Source organism: Ambystoma mexicanum, chromosome 2p (assembly GCF_040938575.1).
Source record: "Ambystoma mexicanum isolate Mex_15411 chromosome 2p, UKY_AmexF1_1, whole genome shotgun sequence".
NCBI lineage: Eukaryota > Metazoa > Chordata > Amphibia > Caudata > Ambystomatidae > Ambystoma > Ambystoma mexicanum.
Genome location: NC_090923.1, coordinates 827,412,573 through 827,437,717, shown reverse-complemented (window position 1 = coordinate 827,437,717; position 25,145 = coordinate 827,412,573).

The window sequence follows — 25,145 nt, the reverse complement described above, 5'->3', positions numbered from 1 at the left end:
AGGAGACCCGAAGTGGGGGAACAATTTGGCACACCATGATTGTTCCCTGTTTTATATAGCTGGGCTGATTCAACGCCTACAACAAGTAAGACTCAAGGCCTACGATTTCATACTTGGAAAGCAGCGGGAATTACCACGCACACCCCTGGGCTTGGCGGCTACGACTGGCACAAGAGCTGGGACCCGCCGCCTCACACCACCCCGAACCACCTAGGCATCGACAGCATTGCAACACACGGCGGATGATTGCTAGCATCAACCGCATGACGACCCTGGGCACCGACCATTGCGGCTCTCACCAGGGCGGGGGGAAGGAGAAAATATAGAAATAAAATATACACCATCTGCCAGATAAGATCGCCAGAAGAGAGAAACGGCTGGGGTGAACGGAATTTGCACAAGTTTGCCTAGAGCTAGAACTTTTACCCCACCTGCCTGAGTCACATTGTGGCGCATAAGAACAAATGTCTGGAGGCCGGAGTCCACAGACAGACCGCAGAATTTGGCGAGATACTGCTCAGATGAACACTGGCTGCTGGTCCAATATACGCGACACCTAATTAAAGGCTTCCCGCAGTAGACAGTTAGTCTGACACTTGGATTACAGGGCTAAGGCCTATAGCCCGCCTCAAAAAACTGGAACTCCCCAACGGGGCCATGTCGCCTCCTAAGAACAGGTCTAAAACCGCCACGATGGACACTTTCACAACAGCTACCCCGAGGCAGCAACAGCCGCGAGAAGCAATCCCTGCGGCAGACCCACCACCCACGGCTATGGACCCCCGAGACGCTCAAATATTGCAGGCTATTGCGGCTTTACGCACATCTATGGAGGGCATGATAGGAGAAATCAGGTCAGATATGCAACTAATGAGACAAGATGCCCGCAACCTGACGGAAAGAGTAACTAGAACTGAAACGTCCCTACAAGAAACCGGCGAAGACACACGAGAGCTAAAGGCAAAAGTCCAAGAATTGGAATTGACAGTGGCAAGGCTGGAATCCCGCTCTGAGGACGCAGAAGGACGGGCCCGCCGCAACAATGTTCGTATCCTCGGGGTCCCGGAGGACATGGAAGGCCCGAACCCTACAGAGTTCATTGAAACGCTGCTGCTTCAGGAAATTGGAGCAGGTTTACTTACCCAGGGGTTCTCGGTGGAGCGGGCCCACAGATCCCTCCAGAAAAGACCGCCACCGGGCTCATACCCATGCCCGATAATCGCAAAAATTCTAAACTTCCGTGACAGAGAGGTGATATTGCGGTTCTCTAGAGAAGGTGGGGTGATCAAGAGGAACGACTCCGCAATAGTTATATATCCAGACTACACCCCATGGTGCAACGATCACAGAACTCCTTCATACCTATAAAGGCCAGACTACGGAAACTCAACCTGAAGTACATGTTATTGTATCCGGCGAGACTTAAGATACTATACAAAGTGAAGGCGGTCTTTCTGGAAATTGCAGCTGCCGCAAATATGTGGCTTGAACAAACACTGAAGAGCTTGAGAAAGGGACTATGTGATTGAGGAACGACTGAAACTATACATGGAAGAGACCGCACTAATAGGCTCGAGAGGAGGTTCACGAAACCCTACTTAACGCTGCAACAGACTGATGTCTTGATTGGGCAGGAGCACGAAGGCCCAAGTGCGAGACTGTCAATGACCCACCCCGCTTAGAATAGTGCAGGCCAAATGCCTACACACCACCCGTACCGAAAGGCCTGGAGAGGCCCCCGAGGCTCGGGAGCCCCTGAGCGTTGTGAGTTCAAAATGACTGCTGGGGGCAGTTACTCGTTTTGTTTTTCTCCGGTTAATGCATCCTCCACGTTGAAGGATGAGAATGTTGGTAAGGCTCCGAATGTTAAACCTAGGACAAGGGACGTGAGGACGGAAACACTGAAGTCACTGGACTTAAACCTATTACTTAAGGGATGCAGCGGGGACCCAACCACATTAGCAGACGGCCCTTGCAAGAGTGGGAGTGCCCTCAGACCCCCTAAGAGATCACCATGGTTACACAAATTAAGATTCTGATGTGGAATGTGCAGGGCCTGGGCACATATCTCCGCAGGAATAGAATTAAGTCCTACCTACAGAGGAAAAAAGTGGACATAGCTCTACTACAAGAGACACACTGCACTGCTGAGTTGGAGGCGAAACTCAACGAACACTGGGTGGGACAGGGCTTTGGGGCCCCCTATTCCAAATTCGCAAGAGGGGTCTACACCTGGATCAACCCCCACGTACCGTTTCAACTCACTAAGGTGGATAAGGACACTGAAGGCAGATATGTGGTATATGGGGGACACTAGAACAAAGAGAAGTGTGCATTGTGAACTCGTACTTCCCCAATAACAATATCCCACTGCATCTGAGAGTGCTGAGTTCCAAAATGCTACAGTACAGAAATGCCTTCTTTATATGGGGAGGGGACTTTAACTGCGTTCATGATCAGATACTAGACAGGTCTTGCCCCACAATGAATGGCCCTTCAAAGGCCACCACATCCATGAAAACCATGACCGATGAGCTGGACCTGGCAGATGTCTGGCGGGAGCTGCACCCAGGCAAAAGAGGTTACTCGTGTTACTCGTCTCCACATGCCCTCCATACTCGGCTAGATTACTTCTTTGTGGGCAGGGAGCACTTACCTCAGATAGGGAGCGCGCAATACCTGGGAAGAACTATTTCGGATCATTCGCCACTCTTAATGGAATGGAACCATTTTGGCCGAGACCCCCCATCCCCATGTGGAGGGTGCCTGTGGAGGCCTTGGGGGACCAGGCATTTAAAGAAGAGCTACATGAGTCCATAGACAATTTCATAACTGAAAACACTGGAAGTGTAGAACACGTCAGCACGCTATGGGACGCCCTGAAGGTAGTGGTGCGGGGGGAAGTTATTGCCAAAGCGGGCGGTATTAGGAAACTTCTGCGCAGCGAATTAGACAGGGAAGAATTGAAAATTACGGCATTGGAAGCAGCACCTATAGACACCCCAAAGAGAGAAGAAGATCTTAGAACTCTTAGAGAGAACTGCACCGAGGCATGGAGCAGGCTGTCAAAATTCGACTTTATCACCAGAATCAACAGGGCACACGCAGAGGCAGACAAACCTGGCCGATTATTAGCTTGGCTTTGCAAAAAAGAAGACACTAGACACATAACCACTGTATTGAAAGATGAACTTGAAGAAACTCATAACACCTAACAGGGCGTCAACTACACTTTTAAGAGTTTTTATGCGCAATTATATTCCCATGCGGACCAGTTCCCCCGGGACCAAATACAGGACACTCTGGATGAGATTGGCTTACCCAAATTAACCTCAGCACAATCAGAAGCTCTGGATGGGGACATGACACTGATGATATTTCGGAAGCAATTAGATCCCTGGCAACATGTAAGACCCCGGGCAGTGACGGGCTGCCTCCGGAGTTTTACAAGGCATACGAACCCTCCTTGACGCCACTGTTACTTGAAGTCTTCCTAGAATCCTATGAATCTGGGACCCTGCCCGTTAGCATGAGAGAAACTTTGGTGGTCCCCATACTCAAACCCAACAAACCCGCAGATAGGTGCGACTCTTACCGCCCGATTGCTATGATTAATGATGTGAAAATACTCACGACAATCCTAGCCAAAAGGCTAGCTAGTGTAATTGGAGACTTGGTACATGAGGACCAAAATGGCTTTGTACCTGGCCGTAATACGACCATGAATCTGCGTAGGCTCCAGCATATAATAACCCATACCGACACAAGCAAGGAATGTTATGCACTACTGTCCTTAGATGCCATTAAAGGAGAGTTCCGGGACTTTTTTTTTATTGTCCCTACGGTTCGGCCATGTGTTTTTAAGCATAACTCGGTAGATCGTAGAAAACTTTCCTATGGACCTTACCCGACTTTTCGTCCATTAACGCACTCGAAATCAGCCGCCATTTTCTGATAATCCTATCATTTCCCCCCATCGCCCTGGCTCACCTGCTTTTGCGGCACTAAATCAAATCCACCGCCCCTGAGCCTGACATCAGCAGACGCGTACCGCCCATTTCCCAACGCCAAAGCACGTTTCGTGTCAACAATCGCTGCGCCTCAGCTAATGAACTGTCGCCATGGAAATGGCAGGACGCCTCATTCCTGAAAAAGAATAAACACACCGTTTCACAACACACAGCAGCAGATTTTCGATTCCATTACTCTCTGTGTGTTACTTTGAGTATTCTGTGACTCGTTTCTGTGCTCTGGTCAGCTACCTTCGTTGATTGTAGCCCGTGTGAACAGATACCAGTACCACCGCTATAAATTATTTTACTTTCTTTACCACACAATGGCTACAATAATGCCGTATATGTACGAGCCCGAGTACACCGAGGAAGAACTACTGGAAAGGCAAGCACGCGAAAACGATGGGGATTCGGACGGCAGTTGGGAGGACCAGTCAACGGATGAAGAGCCTGGACCATGTCGCATGGACGGCGTCTCCACCTGGTGCACGTGCAATCGGTGCGAGCTAATGCCAACTGAGGAGGAGAACTGCTGCTGCCGTGAAAATTCCGGGTGCTTGGCCTACATTTCGGAAGGCGAGCCAAGTCCGCAATGCATCACCGAGCTGCCAGAGTTCAGGGAAGCCTGCCTCTCACGGACCGTGTTGAGGATGATGATGGTGCTTATGCACGAACTTTGCGGCACTGTTCGTCCGCGTAATCCGAGTAACGAGTAAGTATACTCTGGTTGTGATGTCAGTGATGCCACTACTATTTCATGGTCGTCTCATCATTCGAATGCATGTAAATTGGTTCCATGTTGTGCATTTTCTAGATAGAATTTTTTTCAAAGCAAAATGACATTTTTTACCTGAATCGACAGTGATAAGAAAGTTGTCATTTTAATACAGTTTGCATCTTTCATTTTCACAGGTGGTACAGGCTGGTGGCCTATCGTTGCTTCACTTGGTGGCTTCACGGGAGGCTCGGACACCGCGTTCGGAGAGTAATACCTGCCTGTGCGGTACTTGCCATTAGACAACATTTCCCCAGCGACAGTGGACAATACCGCGGATTTTCCCTGGATGTGCTGCAACCGCAACTTTACAATGTGTAATGTTTATTATTTATGTTCAATTGAAATTAAGATCTAAAATAAAACCCAACATATATTTTAACAATGGTTGTTTTGATTTTTTAAATGAATCTAGTGTGTCTCCATTGAATAGTCTTCCTGTGCCTTGTCTTGTCACACCACATGTCTCCGGCCAGCATCCTCCCTCACGCTGGACGGCCCCCTGCAATCCACATAAGTGTGTCTCCATTCACGAGTCTTCCTGTGTCTTGTCTGCAGGACCACCGCCCCAATCCACCCCCCGCCCTATCAAAGGCAGTTCGCACCGGGGTACTTGTGCTGGCAAGTGGAGCTGTCAGGGAGCGATAAAGGCCAAGAGGTGCCAAAGACCATGTACACTTCAAAGTGGTCTATAGAGCATGGGTTGTTGTTCCCATGTCTATTCCCACTCTATTCGTCCACATCCCTCCACTGGTGAGTCAAGTTTACGTATTTATCTCTCGGCCTTGCGGTAGTGTGTAGCATTAGCTAACAATAATTTCCCCATTTATGTATCCACTCAATATGAAGGCGGAAGATTCTCCATCCGTGTCGTTATTGCAGTCATCAGCCACTTCAAGCGCCTATCGGGTAATCTTACTTGGCTATTCTGCCACTGACTTGTTTTAGGCATGTAAATCAATAGTTTTAATTTATCGTGTAATTATTTTACCTAATGGTACACCCTTGTACTCGTCCTCTAGTCTTTGTTTTCAGTTATAATTATTGTTATCCAAAATAATTCAAGTACTGTCTTTCAGGGAGATGCTGAGGAGTCCAACGTATTGACGACTACCGTTGATGTCACTCAGATGCTCGAGGTACGTTTCAGGACAGTTCCATCGATGGAGATCATCAGATCTTGCATTCTTGTAGCGTGATTGTTACAAACAATGTTTCTTTCGTTTTTAGCCATTGATATGTCCTTCTGTCGTCGCCCTCCTATGTGTCTTCTTTTTTCAATATTGTGTTCATTACTAATGAAAGTCCTATGTTTCAGGGAGTCGATGGAGCATTAGTCCAAGAAGAAGGGGGAGCGTGCAGTTACGGGTCGGCGCAACAGCTTGCAGAAGTGTGCACTGCAGTTACATCGTCCCTTGATGTTCTTATGCATTTCGAGGTATGGATACTGACAGTTCGATGAAGCGAAATCATATGACGTGATTACATCCGCTATACTTCCTTCTTTATTAACGCAAGTACTATGTTTCAGGGAGATGACGGAGCTTCTTCTACAAGAACATCACCCCTAGTAGTTGATGCAGATTTCTGGGTGGTGACGCTTCCAACGATCGAGCAAATCGAATCATATTTAGATATCCATTATTTATTTTAGACAACTGATCATTTGTGCAGGTCTATTTAGATGAGCCGTTCACGCCTGCACAAACTTTCTGTTCTTTTTATCAAAATAGAAAACCATACTAATGCAATTACTGTGTTTTCGGGAGTCACTGAAGCATCATCTTCAATAATATCATCAATGGAAGTCTATGAGGAGCCCGAGGTATGGATCTTGACAGTTCCATCTAACTAGATCAACAATGCGTGAATAATTGTCGTTTGAATGTTCTACACAAAGCGTTCATTCGTGTTTTGCTATTGAGATGTACGTGGGTATTGGTCCCCAAGTACATTTTGTGTTTTCGATATTATTATACATACTAATGAAAGTTCTATGTTTCAGGGAGTCGATGGAGCGTCAGTGCGTGATGGATGTGCTTATCAGGAAAACATAGTCGTTGCAGCGCAAGAGGAAGTGGAGACATGCACACACGAGTCGGAGCAACAGCGTCCTGATGTTGAAGTTCGAGGCAAGAAAGTTTCAAAGAAAAGAAAGCAAAAGAAGGTTAGTGTCCTGGTCACTATATTATGTTGTTTTTCACTGTTAATAGTTCAATACTGTAAGTTGTGTTTAAACTGAACACCCCTTTTCCAATCTGTCCTCTAGTTGCGAGTGGGTGTACGAACTAGATCTACACAGACAGTGAAGCGAACGAGAGATGTTGCTTGTCAAACCTTTTGGCAGGGACTTGAGACTGGAGAAGCATCGTGCCAATGGGAAGAATATGAAGTGATTGACAACGGAGCTATACCACCACCAGCCATTGATAGTGAATGTCCTCCTGGTAGTTCGGATGCAGTCGGAGATCAATTCACAGAATCCACACCCGCAAAAACTAAGACCGCGAGAAAGTTGAAGAAATTGTTTTATTCACCCATCGCCGGAGAAGGAACAGATGTTGCAATGGAAGAGAATGAAGTAGACGACAATGAAACACCATCAATATCACTGAACATAGCGGAAGACGATATCAGAGATTCTACCTTTCATGTGAGTGACATGTCCTCAACGTTACAGGCCGAACCAGCTGGGATGCAGAGTGACAGTATAAGGAAAGAGGCCAAATTCATTGTATTCGATAGTTGTTTGATTGATATTATTATTCGGATTAAATGTGGGCATTTGGTAGGTGGGGAAGTATGTGGGGAGCCATTCATTAATGTGACTCGTGCAATTCGAGGCACTAACCTTAAAATACATGCCACCTGTACAAAATATCATCCTTTCTCATGGTCTGCACAACCTATGCTGGGACAACTTCCAGCAGGCAATCTACTTTGTGCAGCGGCTGCACTTTTTAGTGGTTCAAGTTTTAAAAAATTAGAGTCTTTCTTTCAGTTTGTGGGAATCCATTTCATTGCGAAAACTCAGTTCTACAAATACCAAACCGATTATCTATTTCCAGCCATTAGCGAAGCTTGGAGAATGGAAAAAATGTCTATTGATAGTACATTCGCGGGCAAACGGTTCAGGCTAGCTGGTGATGGACAGTGCGACAGCCCAGGATTTTCAGCCAAGTACTGCACCTACCACTTTCAGGACATGGAAAGTAAGAAAATTGTGAGTTCGGTGGTCGTGCAGGTGTCACAAAGTACATCCTCAGTGGCCATGGAGAAAGTTGGCTTTGTAGCATCATTGCAAGAACTACAATCGCGGGGAATGGTGATCGACCTGATAGCCACGGACAGACACGTTTCAATTGCCAAGACAATGAGAGAACAGTACAAAAATATAAATCACCAATTTGACGTTTGGCATCTTGCAAAATCAATCAATAAAAAATTGTCGGCTGCAGGTAAAAAAAAGAATTGCAAGGTATTTCACAGTGGTCCAAGTCAATCAGCAACCATCTTTGGTGGAGCTCAAAAACATGTGGAGGGTCGTTGGAAATTCTACTGGAAAAATGGCGGTCAGTAATGCCACACTGTACAAACATTCACCGATGGAACACGAACCAACATTTCCACAATTGTGAACATGGCCATTTGTCCACAGAGGAGGCACGGAAGAAGAAGTGGTTGATTCCTTCATCACCCACTCACAAAGCCATTGAAAAGATTGTATTTGATAAAACTATAACAAAAGCTTTGAGGGGACTCACGGAATTCTGCCACACAGGAGATTTGGAGGTGTTCCACAATATGTGCCTCAAGTACAGGCCAAAACGATTGCATTTTGGCATGGAGGGCATGATAAATCGGACTCTTTTAGCGGTCTTGGCACATAACCATAATGTTGGCCGTCAACAAAGTAGGACGACCGGAACTTTAGGGACGCTTCGCTACAATAAGGCCTTCACTAAAAGAAGTAAACAATGGGTGATCAAACCAGTGTTTGAGGATATGCAATATGAGTTTATTGAGAAACTTATTGTTGACGTCCTAGATAGGCACATAAATGGAGTTGTGAACGAACCTGTGCAGGGGACAACTGCATTGCCACCCAACATTGCCTCTGTTCCATGTCCACCTAAAGCAGAGCTCATTGAGAAATACACATCACGGTTTAAATGATTGTAATTTGATTGTCTGTTCTCTCGAGTCTCCTCATGTCGCAGGCCCATTGAATATGTGTATCTATCCAACCTTGTTCATTTGCGCATTAAATTAAACCAAACAGTAATATAAATCATTTTTCAAAAAATATAGAATGTCTCCGTATTTATGGTTCTGTGGGGCTGCAAAGCACGCAGACAAAATGCAAAGATGGAGTGTAAATTTCAAGTCCTGTGAGAATGCCTTACACTGAATGTAGCTAACTAGGAATGTGTGCTCGTTCAAAGTGAAGGTCAGCTGCTTTGATTTTTTCTCGGGTGCCAGAATGGCCCACGACTCAGTATAAGGTTCTATTGTATTTTGACCTTGACAGGCCGGGACCACGTAAGAAACGATAATGAATATAATTTCAGAAACGAAAGCCATTTCATGTTCGTTCATTAGAAGAAATAACGTCGGCATAGAAGGAGTGGTATTTCGGGGCTGCCCTACGCACAGACACAATGGAAAATGCAAATATAATGTAAGTAACTCTTTAGATGAGTTTATACCGCAATTTAATTACTATACAGTAGCTTTAAAGACGGGTTAAGTTGTACTTGTTCGTTCTATGTGGCATATTGTTTTGTACCGCGCACTATCTTGGGGAGAACCGTCTACTTTTACGGAAGCACCTCAAAACCTTTGCTTCTGCTTTCTCTCTCCCTCTCCCCTGCTACAACTGGTCCACTGTCTGCGATCTCGGTCCTGGGCCCTTCCACTCTCCACCTGCACTCCCTGTCAACCCCTGCACTGAGGGACTGTCTCAGTATCCTACAGCCCCCCCTTGACGTTTAAAACCCAGTTGCACTGTCCTAGCTATTAAATAATTTCCCGACCGAATATATAAAATGAATAATTTTAATAAAGATCTGATGGTGAGACTAATTTCATTGTTTATGTTTTTCAAACAGGTACATCATGCATTACTGCATGTGTCACGAGTACCAGACACCGGCGGACGGCTTTTTTAACCGCCAGTTGCTTCTCCGCGTGAACAACGTTACCACCCTGACCATTTTATGGGACGATCGCCAAGTACAAGTATGCCCTTACGCGGTACTAACGGCTAGATGCAACATACAGACCGTTGTGGTGGCCTAGTGCCTCGTTGTTGGAACAGCCATGCGATTATCAGTGCGACCGAAGAGCTTATTTTATCGTAAACCAACACCCTGTTTACTGCACACGAACATCGCTTATTTTATCGTAAACCAACACCCTGTTTACTGCACACGAACATCGCTTGCCTCAAGACGAACTATTTTGGATCGAGAGCAAATAAAAATGAAAATCGCTGAATATTCTCTAAACATTTGATGTCCAATAAATGTACTTTGCCAAATGTACAATCTTGCAGTTTGCTTTTAAACCACAGTTTCATATTCCGAATTGTGGCGCTGTATTGTGAGATGATCTAAGACCCTGTGTACAGCAAAGGAACATCGCGTGCCTCAAAACGAACTTTTTGGAACGTGAGCAAATAAAAAAGAAAATCGCTGAATATTCTCTAAACATTTGATGTCAAATAAATGTACTTTACCAAATTTACAATCTTGCGGTTTGATTTAAAAGTACAGTTTCATATTGTGAATTGTGGCGCGCTGTGTTGTGTGAGCTGATCTGTGTTGATTTCCGGGTTCTGTGTGGAGTCGCGTAGAAGACGCCTGGGCGCGTTTGCCTACGCAGCACAGTCACGTCACGGATAGAGGCGGGGAATATGAATGTTTTGATAAAGTCTGTTTCAGGGGCGGGGGATTTGATTTAGTGCCGCAAAAGCAGGTGAGCCAGGGCGATGCGGCAAGTGATAGGATTATCAGAAAATGGCGGCTGATTTCGAGTGCGTTAATGGACGAAAAGTCGGGTAAGGTCCATAGGAAAGTTTTCTACGATCTACCGAGTTATGCTTAAAAACACATGGCCGAACCGTAGGGACAATAAAAAAAAAGTCCCGGAACTCTCCTTTAAGGCATTTGATTCTATATATTGGGAGTGGCTGGTGGCGGTTTTGGAGCAGTTTGGTTTTGGTCAGGGGTTCATTAGATGGATTAAATTACTTAACAACACACCGAGTGCACGACTAAAATCTGGGAAATACGTGTCAGAACCGTGGGACATCTGTAGGGGTACCAGGCAGGGGTGCCCACTCTCACCAATGCTGTACATACTGGGCCTAGAACCCATTGCACTCTACTTTAGGCAGCAATTCTTTGACGCTGGTATTCGGGTCGGAGGGGTGGACCACATCATCTCCTTATACGCTGATGACATGCTGATATATGTCAATAATCCCCTTCTCAATGTGCCAACAATGCTGGAAGTTTTAGACAATTATGCCAAGGTCTCGGGCATACAATTCAGTAGAACCAAGTCCTGCCTGTTCCCGCTGGCGGGACTGAAGGGAAAGGCCACTACGGAACTTCCTCCTGTGGGCATAAACTGGCAAACCACTTAATTCCGATACCTCGGGATTCAGATAATGCACACTCCAGAACAAATGCATGAAAATAACACAAGGGCGAAGATACCAGTGCTGCGTAAGTCCATGGGGTTCTGGTCTAAGTTGCCTTTATCCATGATGGGCAGGGCCTCCATAGTTAAAATGATTGTCCTCCCCAGGTTCCTGTATGGGTTCCAGAATGTGCACTTCTATATTACTAATCCTTTTTTTTCCGTTTGCTTGATACAATAATCCAGGATTTCCTCTGGGGGGGGTGTAGACATCGGGTGGCCCTGTCCACATTGGTCTTACCATACAAACTGGGTGGAATCCAACTGCCTAATTTAGAGAAATATTACCTGGCTGCCCAGTTGAGCTTTGTATCTAAATGGTTAGCAGACGAGGCCACTTCAGAAACCCCTCTGTTGCAGTCCATGATCTCTCCATTACGATTAAAGGAACTGATTTGGGCCCCCCAGATCCTGTTAAGCAACCCACCTTTTCTGGTGACACTGGGTAGGAAAATATGGCACAGGACCATTGTGGTTAAGCAACTAAAGCATACATATTCTCTGGAAAAGCCACTGCTCTCGGGGCTGAATAAGGCTGATACCGATCTAAATAATATTAGGCTCTGGGAGGAAAAAGGAGTCTACACTTGGGGTGACCTGTATGATGGGGGGACCTTCTGGGAGTTCTCTGAGTTACAGACGGAGTATGATATTCCCTCCAGTCAATACTTGTGGTATCGGAAGATTAGACTGTTTGCCCGAACGACTTGGGAAAATTGGCCAGAGGAACCAGACACTAACCCCTTTATAACGCTGCTATATAGTCTGGGAGAGGGCGGGAGAGCGGTTTCCCAAATATATGGCTCTCTAAGTGACACCCCTAACCCCCAAAGCGCGGCACTAAGGTCCACATGGGAAACTGACATAGGGCGGGAGTTAACAGACAGCGAGTGGGACAGGGCATTGTCATTCTCCGGAGAGGTCTCCAGAAATCATAGATTTCGATTGATCAAGATAAATGTGTTATACCGCACTTACCTAACCCCAAGTAGAATGGCCAAATTCAACAGTAGTGTACAGCCAAACTGCACCTGGTGTGGTGCTGACAATGCAGACCTAATCCACATGCTATGGAACTGCACCAAGACCCAGAGCTTCTGGTTTAAAATAAAACAAATGTGTGAGGAGGCGGGTCACACCAGGTACGAATGGACCCCGCAGGAATGCCTTTTGGGCACCTACCTTAGACTAGCTAAACTCAAACATTCAGTCAAACTGATGGATTTGGTGTGCATAATGGCTAAAAGGACTATGGCCATGACATGGAAAAAACCTACAGGTCCGATATTCACAATGTGGCGTAAAGAACTTGAGAAATGGGCAAACGCCGAAACAAAAGCCTGGGAGGAAAGTGTGACCAGGTCTACCAAAGACTCGAGCATAGCGCTGGTTGCATGGAAAGACACCATGGCAAAACTGTTTCACTCCTCAGATGATAAACCCCCTTGAATAATCTACTGGAAGAATCCCCGACCATTGCAGCAAATAGCGCAAGCTCATACAGGTCCATCGTGAAATATAATGACCCCTTGACTGGTTTTTGTCCCCCCCCTTCTTCCCACGATACGGGTATCCGCCTTATCGGTCACCTGTGGAACTAGATACGGATTGACTCTGGAGACAGTTACGGTTAATTGTTGTTCGAAGTTACTGTTTAACATGCTGCTGCAAATGTATGAAAATCTGTTTATTGATACTAAAGTTAGCACCTGAAGGAGGTGCGGTGTTTGCTGTTATAATAAAATGCCAATAAACAAATTTTAAAATAAAAAAAATCATAAGAATGCTAAATATTCAGTTTGGGAGCACCTCGAGTTGTATGAGCAAATGATGGATACTTTCAACCTGAAGGATAGCCAAAGTTGCATTCAATATGTCAAGTGGACATTTTCCCCTGAATACTCCAGCTTCTTTGCGTGGCTGGAGGATCAGAACCACTCAAGATGGTCCACCTATAGGGCAGACATCTTAAAGCATTTCTCCATACACAGGAACACTCAAGAGGCCCGCAAGGCGGCTTACAATCTGCAATGTGGGGAAGACAAAGCCCCACAAGAATTTGTAGAAGAGTTAAAATGTGCCTTTGCGTAGACCACCAGGAGGGTGCACACAGACAGTAGGGAGTTCATCAATACCTTCTTTCATGCACTCCCTAAATACATCATGACCCAGCTGGTGAGGGACTTTCATGAGAAGAGATCACTAGACTGGGTCATTGAACAGGCAACTCGCATTTATGAAGTGCAGAAACCGGTAGAAAATATAAGTATGAATAAAAACCCCAAACCAACCAACACCCCTGCTGCTGTTAAGGTGGCAGAGGTGAAGGTTGCCCCCATTTTAGATCTGGAAATGGGGGGGCCTAAAAATATTCCTGTGCAAAATCTTCCTAACCAATGACCCAGAAGGCCCTTGGACCAATCCCAAACAGGTAGTCAGGGAGGTAACCCCACAAATGGGACCTCTAACTACCCTGACTATATCAGCCCCTGTTACAAGGGCAGCAGACCCATCCTGGGCTATGTGTGGACTCCCCCAGCCCAAGGTGGGGTAGGATCCAACCAGGCAGCTGCCAACCCAGGAAACTTCCATCCTAACTTCCCCCAGAAGGGCAGTAATCCCCCAAATGAAGGTTGAGTTTCTTTCCCCGGTACCCCCCAAACATCAACACCCAAAACAACCCTTCTTTCTTACCCCACTTTCCTGAGCCCAGACAACCCAATCCGGGAGATGGGAGGCCAAGGGTGGAGGGGTACCAGAACTATCCCAACCCAGGGTATAATGGGAGAAGGGATAGTTACCCTTCCCGTGATCAACCTAGGATGGACCAGAGAACCCCATACCAGCCAGAGCGGGTGTCCCAAATGGAGCGCCAGGTCCAGAACTTGTCACTGGATCTGGGTCGCATGTTGAGGGCTCAGCAGAACCCTCAGGTGAACATGGCGGCCCAGAACCCCTCAAATCAAGGGTCTGGTACTCCAGAGCAATGACGGGGAGAGAACCCCGACAACCCACCGGTTCCCAGGGAGGAGGCACAGGGGGAAGGGGGTGTTAAAGCCTTAGAGGAAGCTTCCTGCCCCACTTGTGAAAAGCCCCTGGAAACCCAGGAACCGGAACCAAAATCTCCTGCCCCCGAAAGTCTGTAACCTAAGGAACAGAGGGCGGGTAGGAGAAATAAAGGGCTTAAAAAGACCCATTTTGTGGAGGAGGTTAGAATCTTCCAATTTGAAGGAGATGGGTCCTCAGAGGATTCTGGGAAACGGATCTTCTCCCTCAGGGATGGGGATCTCCTCCCAAAGAAAAGTGGGTCCCAAGAGATCCTGATCCAGACTGGGTAGATGTGGGGACTGAGTTAAAACCGCCCATCATTGAACCCCAGAATGACCTGCCAGAAAATCACCGGGCCCAAACCAATTCTGGTCACTGCCTCCAAAAAGGGGGGCAACCCAGAATCCGAACCAGGGGAGTCCAAAACTCCCTCAACATCCAACTGTCACCTTTTTCTTACAGGTTCCCAAGATCCCAAACAAAATCCTGCCCAAATTACCCCTCTGTCAGAATCCAGAGCAAAGAAATTAACCGACCAATTGGCCCAAAATGCGCATTATCTTTGCCCCCTTGAAGAAAAGGAGGGAAGATTTTATGCCCCGGTCCAAATACAGGGGCAATGTACATTTTTGGCACTGGTGGACACTGGATCCCAAGCCACCCTTCTGTCAAAAAGGGCCTTTGATCAGCTGAATCAGGAAGAGGGGAGAGATACCACATCCCTCTCACCCCTCTTCCTGGACAACTTCAGAACTTCGATGGGAATGAAATTCCTGTCGAGGGGACTGCGGATTTAGACATTAAAATTGGGCGACACAAGGTGAAACACTGGGTCATAGTTGTGACTCCAGAGGGCACACCTTGTTTACTAGGGAACGACATCCTGCGTAGATTGTCTCCCCTCATAGATTGTGTAAACAAGGTCCTCTGAACCCAGACTAACCGACCAATAAAATTCAAATATAGTGTCAACCATGTTAGTTTGAATGGCACATGCCACATGGTTGAACAAAAACCTGACCAAATTGAATTCGATTTTCGAAACAACCAAATCCCTGACGTGACAGTAATTGCAGTACGACAACAAACTGGTGATGGGAAGTCCTCTTTATTTCTGAAAATCAACCTTCATTCCAGTCTCAAGTGGCATTCCACATTGGAAGGGAATACTCTGATATTCTATACAAATTCACAATCAGAAAATCCCACTGCTATAGTCCAAAATGATGAGAAACCAGCTCAAAGCTTGGCTGACATTCAGAAAATTGGAGAACAGTGGTTCATCCCCGTTCAGTTATATGGGGGAAGGACTATGCTCTCGCCTGATTGTGCGTGAACAACGGTAAGAGCTTCATCAGCGAGGCCATGTTCCCAAAACTCCCTAAAGACCCAGCCATTCCCACCTTTAAATTGATATACAAATGGGAAATGGACCTGGAAACACCCAATTCCAAACATCTCCTGCTTAGCAGGTGTATACTCAAAATTTCCATAGGCATCAAGAGCATAGTCCATAATTGTTGGGTCGTGCGAGATGTCCCTGCTTCATTTTATTTAGACAGTGACATTCTCAATCGCTTTGCCATTAGTTTGGACCTAATAAACTTCAAAGCCTGGTCCCGATTAGCGGGTAATCACATGGACTTTGATGACCCAGAGAAAGCATTTTGGTCAGCTCAACTGCTGCCATATGCAGTTGAAATTAAGATTGGAGAGGAAGTCACCATCCCAGAACGGACCCGACAATTCACACTTAAAGTAAAAATTAAAAGAGGACAGAAACTGCAAAGTCCTGACCTCAATGCCCATTTCCAGCAGCAAGGGTTGAGGTTAAACCCAACACCCCTAGTCAATACAGAACACTACACCATTCCAATAGTGGTGGATAACAGCAACCTTAGGAGTAGCACTCTGGGCGCAGGCACCATTATTGGAATGGCGGTTGATGACCGACATTTTTCTATAGATGTAGGTAATTAACTGGTAGGACCAATCCCCAGTGACTGTTTTGCCAGTGATACCGACAATGACACACCACCAGACAGGATCTTCACCCGTCATGGGGGAATTTCCTGGTATACTCTTCCTGCCCTTATGGTAAGGAAGAGGTGACCTGTGACTTCAGGAGGGATGAGGTGATCTTTCAAGTCCACCAGGACTGCCTTCCCCATCTGAAGCCATCAGTCCAAGTCAGTACTTTAACTAGGGACTTCGCCACCCAGCTGGAGGAGGCCGCTGAGATAGCTAAACCAGAAGTCTTTCTGGGCTTCAGGCAGATGGTTGAAGAGAGACAACCTAGCTGATGCCTGCGAGACTCTGGAGCAGAAGCAAAAATTGAAACAGGTTTTCTTAGATTTTCAAGATCACTTTGCGGTGGACTCACATGACTGTGGTCGCACCGAAATCCACACAACAACAATTCCCACGGACCATGGCAGGACTCCAGTGTTTGTGAAGCAATATCGCTTGCCTCTCGCATCAATGGAGTCCCTTACCGAAATAATTAAGAACCTTGAGTCCCAGGGGATAATTTGTCCAGTCCACAGCACCTTCAATAATCCGGTGCTGGGGATTTTGAAACCAAACAGCCAGTGGAGACTCTGTGCTGACCTAAGGGAGCTCAAAGAAACTGGTCCACACTTCCCGATGGCCTCTTCCTTTACATTGAGCAAGGGCTGGCCCAGATCCAGGGGTCAAGGGTATACACTGCCATTGACCTGACCAATGAGTACTGGACTGTACCTGTCAGTAGGGAGGACCAATACAAGCTGGCCTTTACCTTCGGGGGGCAGCAATACACTTGGACCTGGACTCCCTTCGGATACATCAACTCCGGCAATTGATTTAATATCTTTCTGCATAAGGCCATGCCCGACTTGGGTGAAAGGGGTAACCTGGCCTATGTAGATGATGTTCTAATAAAAAGCTCAACTGTGGAGGAACACATAGCGGAGATCCATTATGTTCTGACACAGTTGAGGGCTGCCGGAGCAAAACTATCTTTCCCAAAGGCACAGTGGTGCAGGACCCGTGTCAATTTCTTGAGGCATTAGATATCTCCTGAGGGTCTCTGTCCCCAGGGAAAGAAAGTAGAAGCACTCCAGAATCGAAAAGACCCCACAACTCTACAGGAGCTAAGGAGCCTCCTTGGACTGACTAATTACAGTAGAAAGTTTATTGAGGATTACGCAGAGATCACAAGACCCCTGATCCATCTGTTGAAGGGGGGGTCAAGTGGGAGTGGGGTCCAGAACAAGCCGAGGCAGTGAGATAGCTCAAAAGAAGCCTCTCACAAGCGCCTTGCCTAGCTTACCCTGTAAAAAACAAGGAGTTCTTCTTGGAGACAGGGTTCTCAAATACATGCTTGACTGCAGTATTATACCAAAAGCATGACAAGGTCAATAAAGTCATCTCCTATGCAAGAAAGACTTTATCCTCTGTGGAGAAAAAATTCAACGACTGTGAGAAGGCACTCCTGGCAACGGTGTGGGCATTGAAAAATTACCGCCCGTATATCCAGGGGCAACACATCATAGTGGAGACTCCACACCAGCCTCTGAAATATCTTCAAAGTGACAGAGTCCGGGCCGGAAATGTGAGCAATTCCCGAATTACTTCCTGGATTCTGTCAATGCAAGGCTTTCCTGTGGAGATCACATATGGCCAAAATAAGAAGAGTCCCCTCACGCAAGGTCTGGCTGACTTGCATGATTGCGCCAGAGAAAACTGTCTCGAGGACAAAAGTCTTAAAATCAAGGACAACATGGAGGCATACCTTAATTCCCCACACAAAGTCTATGAAGAAGACCAGCGTGAGGGAATGCCCACTGTCTATGTGGATGGGTACTCCTACCATGTTGACAACAACGGGGAAAAGGAATTTGTGGCCGGCGTGGGGAATGCATGGGTGAATGATGCCCCAGAGCCCTCCGCTGGGTACAAGATTGGTCCCCGTAGTAGTCATGTGGCAGAGCTGATGGCTGTGCATCAAGCCATCCTCACTCCTGTCCAACACCAACTTCACGAACTGGTCATAATCACCGATTCAGATTATGTATGGAACGGGTTCGTGGAGCACCTGGTTAATTGGAAAACCAGAGGCATGCTATGTGCTAACAATAAACCACTAAAAATGGAAAACGAATACAAAATATTGATGATCTGGTCACCTCGAATGGGATGACCATATACTGAAAAAAGATCAAGGGTCATTCTAAAGTAGAGGGACCAGACAAAACTGGAAATGACCTAGCTGATCAGCTGGCCAAAACCGGAGCCACCCAAGGGGATCTACGTGAGATCGAGTCCATGTTGGGGGAAATCCAGGTCACTGCTATCACTAGGTCCCAGACAAATGCTCACAAGGAACTCTCAACTGCCCAATGGAGTAAGGAGACCCCAGATGCTGATTTGATTACGGCTCAAAAAGGGGATGCAATAATTGGTAAGTTTTATCAACACATTAAGGACCCTGAGAACTTTCCCTTGACGGATACCGATTGCTTTGGGAAAGCAGAGAGTGTTGAGGAAATGTCCAAAAATGTTCCGAATCCAAGACGGTTTGTTGGTGAGGAGATCCATATCTGGCCATGAGCCGTGTGTGGTCCCTACCTCATTCGGAAGCCTGAAGTCACGCACATGATGCGGCAACAGCTGGTCATCGGGGGTTTCATACGACATTAGAAATCTAGCAAGAGGTTGCATACTGGCCACACATGGGCCAGGACCTCGACCAATACTTGAAGGGGTGTCTTGTGTGTGCATAATTTCAGCCAACATCCCTCACACACCATGCTCCCCTCCAAAAGATGGGGATGACAATGCCTTGTCCTAATGGCCATCAGATCTACCCCTTCTGCAACAAAAATGTCTCCATTTGAGCTGATGACTGGAAGAAGGATGGCACTACCCCAGCATCTGCTCTACAGAACCCAAGAGCAGACCTTGATAAATGCCTCCACAACTCATGAGTATGTTGAGAATCTGAGAAAACACCTTCAACATGCTTTTGCGTATGCTCAGCTGAATCTAGAAAGATCTGCAGACAGTATGAAGACCCACTATGACTTTAAGGCAACTAAAAAGTAATAGCAAGTAGGAGACCGGGTCTACTTGTACAATTTCCAAAGGAACCAAGCCAAAGAGCGCACATTTCTGCCAAGTTGACGGGGTCCTTTTGAAATTGTGGACAGAATCTCACCAGTCGCCTACAGAATCCGCATCCCCAAGGGCAATTTGACAGGGGGGGAAGACAAGTGGGTCCACATAAACCAGCTAAAGAATTGCCATCACAGGCATACTTTGCGACAGATAGAAGAGCTTACCGGAAACCCAGAGTGGGAAAATCCAGACAGCTAGAAAAAGTATTAAATATTCATTGATTACACCTGAGAAAAATGAGTAAATGATCACTGAATATAGACGAGGAATATTGCCAATTGTTAGGGAATGCAAGTGTCTTTCCCACTGCTGAGATCCCCTGAAGATGTGTGGGCACAGTAGTGGGAACATTTTCATAACCGTGTTATGTTCTGTTTTCTAGTATTGGCACTAAATCCCAAGAATCACCACGGGGGACCACTCGGGGACCGGGAGGAAAAACCCAAGGAATCCGGAGTATCGTCCCATCCCTAACCGAACCGGCGAGGAGAGCGTGTCGCCTCAATCACTGACGGGAGAAGCAACTGAATTTCTCCACATGGACAGAAAAGGACATCCCAATCGCCCAACTCCCCCTCGACTGGAAGTCAAAACGAAGTTGGGAGGGGGAATTTGTGGGATGTATTGACTCACTCTGCTATACTATGCGGCCTCACTCTGCTATCTATGGTACGACAAACAGCAAAATGGTGGAAAAACCCATGTGCGCGGCAAAACCGCCAAAACGCGTTTTGCAACACACAAAAAGATGGATGCACAACCTGCCACCCAGGGTGCATGTGTGGTGGAACAGAGCACACGCTGCAGAAACAGTGCCAGTGGACTGCATGACAAGTAAACATGGAGTGCAGAGGGAGCAGCAGTGCTTTGCAAGTGAAACTCCAAAATGTTTCTGTAAATGACATTTACTTTGCTGCTGAAACTTCAAAATGCCCGTACATAACACTTTCCAACACTCAAAATGTTGCTTGGTGCTAAAATTCAGTTAATCTAATGAAGCACTGTGAATTTACAAAGTCCTGAAATGTTAAGAGCAATACACCTTCTCAGCAAAACTGGATTGCCTGTGAATGACAGACCCTGTCAAAAATCTGTGTGCAGCCACACTGGTCTACCTGTGAGTGACAGCCCCTGTCAAAAGGGCTCTCCTGATGAAACTTGAAAGTTGTCTAAAACTAAAGATCTGCCGGATTAGCAAATATAAAAGGATTGTTGCTGAAAGGAACACGGATCTCAGTTGTTTTGATCCCACAGGTGTAAATCTAAGAATGTAATTTATCTATGTCATCTGATGCAACAAGTTTGTTTTAGGCTGGATGGGCCTGCAAGAGGTTGAAAAACAGGTTTCCACCCAGGGGGAGGGCATTCCTCTCAGCAGATGCTCACTGACACATGATAATTGTGGGATACGCGAGACTTGTATCTGCAGCCAAAGACTGAACAATGGCAGATTCTCCAGGCCAGGAAATGGATGTGTGAAAAGGTCATAAACTAGACTTGCAGAAGGAAATCCCAAAGGTGGGGGCAGCTCCTTGAAGGAAATCCCAAAAGTGGGGGCTGCTCCTTGAAGGAAATCCCAAAGGTGGGGGCTGCTCCTTGCCTCCAGAGAAAGGCAATAGGCGGACCATTTTCTGCCAAGAATATGTAATGAACATTTTTTAGAGACTTATAACTCGCTATCAGAAGTGGTGGAAAATATAAAAAGGGCACATTTGTTACTCTAATTTTTGGCCCTACATTTCAAAACGTAATGGAACTGTGTAGCATATTCTGAACACGATGAGCAGTATATGTGGTTTTATGGGAACTGTATTTATGCTAGAATTGTTCAACTTTGGCAAGTTCCTCATTTCACTTTCCCCCCCAAGGTGACTGGTGACACAATATTTACGCACCATTTTTGTAAAATGGTCCATGCCGCCGTCGGCACATTTCATATTTGTTGCAATGCTGTCAGGCATGCACAGTTAAACAAGTTTCTAACATCCCCACACTTTCCAGCAAGGCCGAGTATTGTGCAAATGGTACCCTCTGCATAAACACTACTCGCCAATGCTAGAGGACTGGTAGATTTTGTGAGCCCGCCTATACCTCTTGTTCGTCCAGTAATCCCATTGAAATGGGGTATTTGAGCCATGTTTGATATCCATGCTTTTGTAAATGAAAGGTGTGAGATTGGGGGTCTCTGCTACACATGGCTTCCATTTATTAACCTGCCATTGCAGCCTCCAAGCATACATTTGTACAATCTGGTTTACCACGATTAAAGTGTGTTCCTTCAGGTTGTTTGCAGGAGTGTATGTTATTCTGTCATGTGTCGGTAATGGATGTTGGGATCACCAGTTATGTTTTCACTAAACCTTTCAGCTTGGAGCGTTCTATAGGTTGCACGTTCTGTCACTCGCCATACATGCTAAATTGCTACTAATAATTTAGAAGTGTGCCCAATAGCCTCTCGGTAAAAAGTTGAATTTAGAAATGTGCCCAATAGCCTCTCCGGGAATTAGAAGTCTCTGAAAGGGCATGTAACCCATCATATCTCACCAACACGCTTACTCTCTCCTTACATCACCACTCAACTAGAACACAGAGATACTATGACACCATTCGGTATAACTGTTCTCATATCAACATTCGCCGCTCACTCCACATCATTCTAAATAATCACTGCTGGTTACACACCCCCCAGCGAGGCGTTCTCCTCAGGCCTAACGCAGCCATATCCGATCTGGATAAATCCTGCCAGAACGAACACATACTGCTGACCTCTCAACCACCACACCTACCGCTAGAAAGCAGCTATTACACTGATACCGCACGAGCTGCACACATACCCGGTGCTCACACGCACCTTTTGACTCTCTCTACTCTCTCTACTGATATGAACTTCGGTTCCCAAGGGCGTTCAACCTACCAGCGCCTTCAGACCATACCAATGGTATATAAGGCGCTATATAAATGCAAAATAACATAACATAACATAACATACATTCCTATGGTAAACACGCATATTTGTGGAAATTTGGAGAAAGTTCGGAAAATGTTTTCATGGCGAAAGGGACAAAATGCTGTAAAAAGGTGAAACAAGGTCTCATAGCTGTGGGATTTTGATGAACAGATACTCCATAAAATATGGTATCCTTGTATGTGATTTTCATAGAAGTTACAAATGTATAAATATGTATTTAGGACAACATTCGATTTTGATACTAGTGGCTAGGGGAGGTTTCTAAGGATTGTAAACACCAAAACATAAACATGACATCATCTGGTTTTGATCCAATCACTTGGATGCAGGGCAGAGATGAGGCTCTGATCCAATCCCAGTTCACAGGGGCAGGTTTAGTTAAGCTGGCCCATACACCCATTTTGGTGATGTCATTTGATAGGATAGAGACATCTGACAACACAGACACTCTCTTCTGATTCCAGTGAAGCACTCTGATCCAGCATTCAACATCCAGCCTTCAACATCCTTCTAGATCCAGATGCCAATGACCAGGCCAAGCAGTAGCTGAACCATTGTCAGCTAGGCCACAATCCTCAACTAATCCTTACAACCCAGTGGAGTGCTGTGGTGTAGGGAAGCATCCTGAAACTATCTGACTTGCTACCATAAGGCTTGCCTGATGAACTCGCCATCCCGCTGATCTGAAATATCCAGAAAAAAGAAGGGTAGATCCTGTGCAGTTCCGGTGACTGGCCTAGCTGATGTGCTGTCCTTCCTGATAAAACCGATCCATTGACCAGAATCTTGACGAACCAAAAATCTTCAATCCCAGTGGATTGTGAGTATTAACAGGACGCTAGGGAGCTATTGTATACCTTGCTTTATCTTGTCCTACCCTAAATCTCTGAACTATCCTTACTTTCATAACCAGTAACAGTGTCAAAATATTAGTGCTATCTTATTCTGTCTATTTGCTAAAGCGTCATTTTCATAGTCATCTTTATTTGTGTAACTCTCATCCAAAAATCCCATTTCGAGTGTTTGGACAGATTCCGCCATGGAAGGTGCTGGGGATCTGTTAGTGAAGTCATGAATCAGTCTCAGAGCTTACTTCATGCCAACCTGGTTGTCTAGCCTGCATGCTCTAGTCTTGAGTAAAAGCATCATCCATATTTTCTGGTTTTAAAATTCGTGTCTTTATTTACGAAAAGCACTTCTCACTAAAACCTCTAGAACCCCCTCAGTTTTAAAGATAGAAACGAAATTTCAATTCCCACTGATAGCTAGCTATCTCCACAACCCATTGCGAAACAGTGCGGTTGACCAGTTTTTATCAAAAATCACATAGTAAAAGTTTGCCACGAATTTACATTTTGCAAACGTTTTACACGTGTGAATTGTCTTTAAATTATTTCCCACTTTGCCTTTGAGATTTCAAATGTTTTCTTTTGATTAAAGCATTCCTTGTAATTGCTTGTTCAAAGCGGCTTTATTTCAGCAATTTTGACCACATTTCATGTTTTTGCTCAGCCAGTCTCAAAGCCATTCTGACTGTTGAAAAGTCAAATCCTTTTTTCTCTTTTGTTAAAGGAGGGAAGGTGGGAGTGATATTCTGTTTGGTCGGTATTAATCCTGAGCACCTGCTCTCTCCTCATATCTATTTAAATTGCCTTTTGGTGGGTTGAGGGATGTTGCAGGGGGAACTTCTAACCACAATGCTATGTTCCAAACCAACCCAAAAGTATCAATTTCTTTGCTGCATTCTTTTTGTGTTCATTACCTGATTCCCAGTGCATTAAAGATATTATTCAGTGTTCTGTTACCCCATTGGTGATTGTTGTTACCTATTAAAATAAATTGTGATTTAAATTCTAAATAAATAAATAAACAAATACTTACCTTTGCAACTAGCCTGATTCCTGGTTCAGTGTGACTGGGGGCGGGGGTATTTTGAGAAGGGTGTGATATGAGTGGTATATCATTCAGAATATTGAACTTATAGATAAAAATAAATAAGGGTTTCACTTGCGCACTACATTCTAGGCGAAACTTGGGTGTGTGCCTGATTGAAATTCCTTACAGCTGCCAAGTACTTTTATGAGTGTGGGGTTTGCCTCTATTTCGGGACTCTAGCATCCCACTCAGACATCATATATGGTGGGTCGGAAGAAGGAGGCAGACATTTGGAGGACATTGTGATTTTGGTTTATTCAAATTATAATAATAATGCCTAACTTTCCCTATTGCTAGAGGGGTTTCCCAGCCTAAATATATAACTAAAGGTTCTCGTCAGTTGGCAGGAAGTCCGCTTTGAAAAGTGTCCTCCATCAAAAAACGACTCCTAAGTGACCCTATGACTATGTTAACTGACCTAATTTAGATTAAGACTCTCTGCCCTGTGGTATGTCAATGTATCTATTCACTCGATAGTTCTCGTTGTGGAGACATCTTCAAATAGTCTCTTTCCACCTTTCTGACCATATCGTGGAGG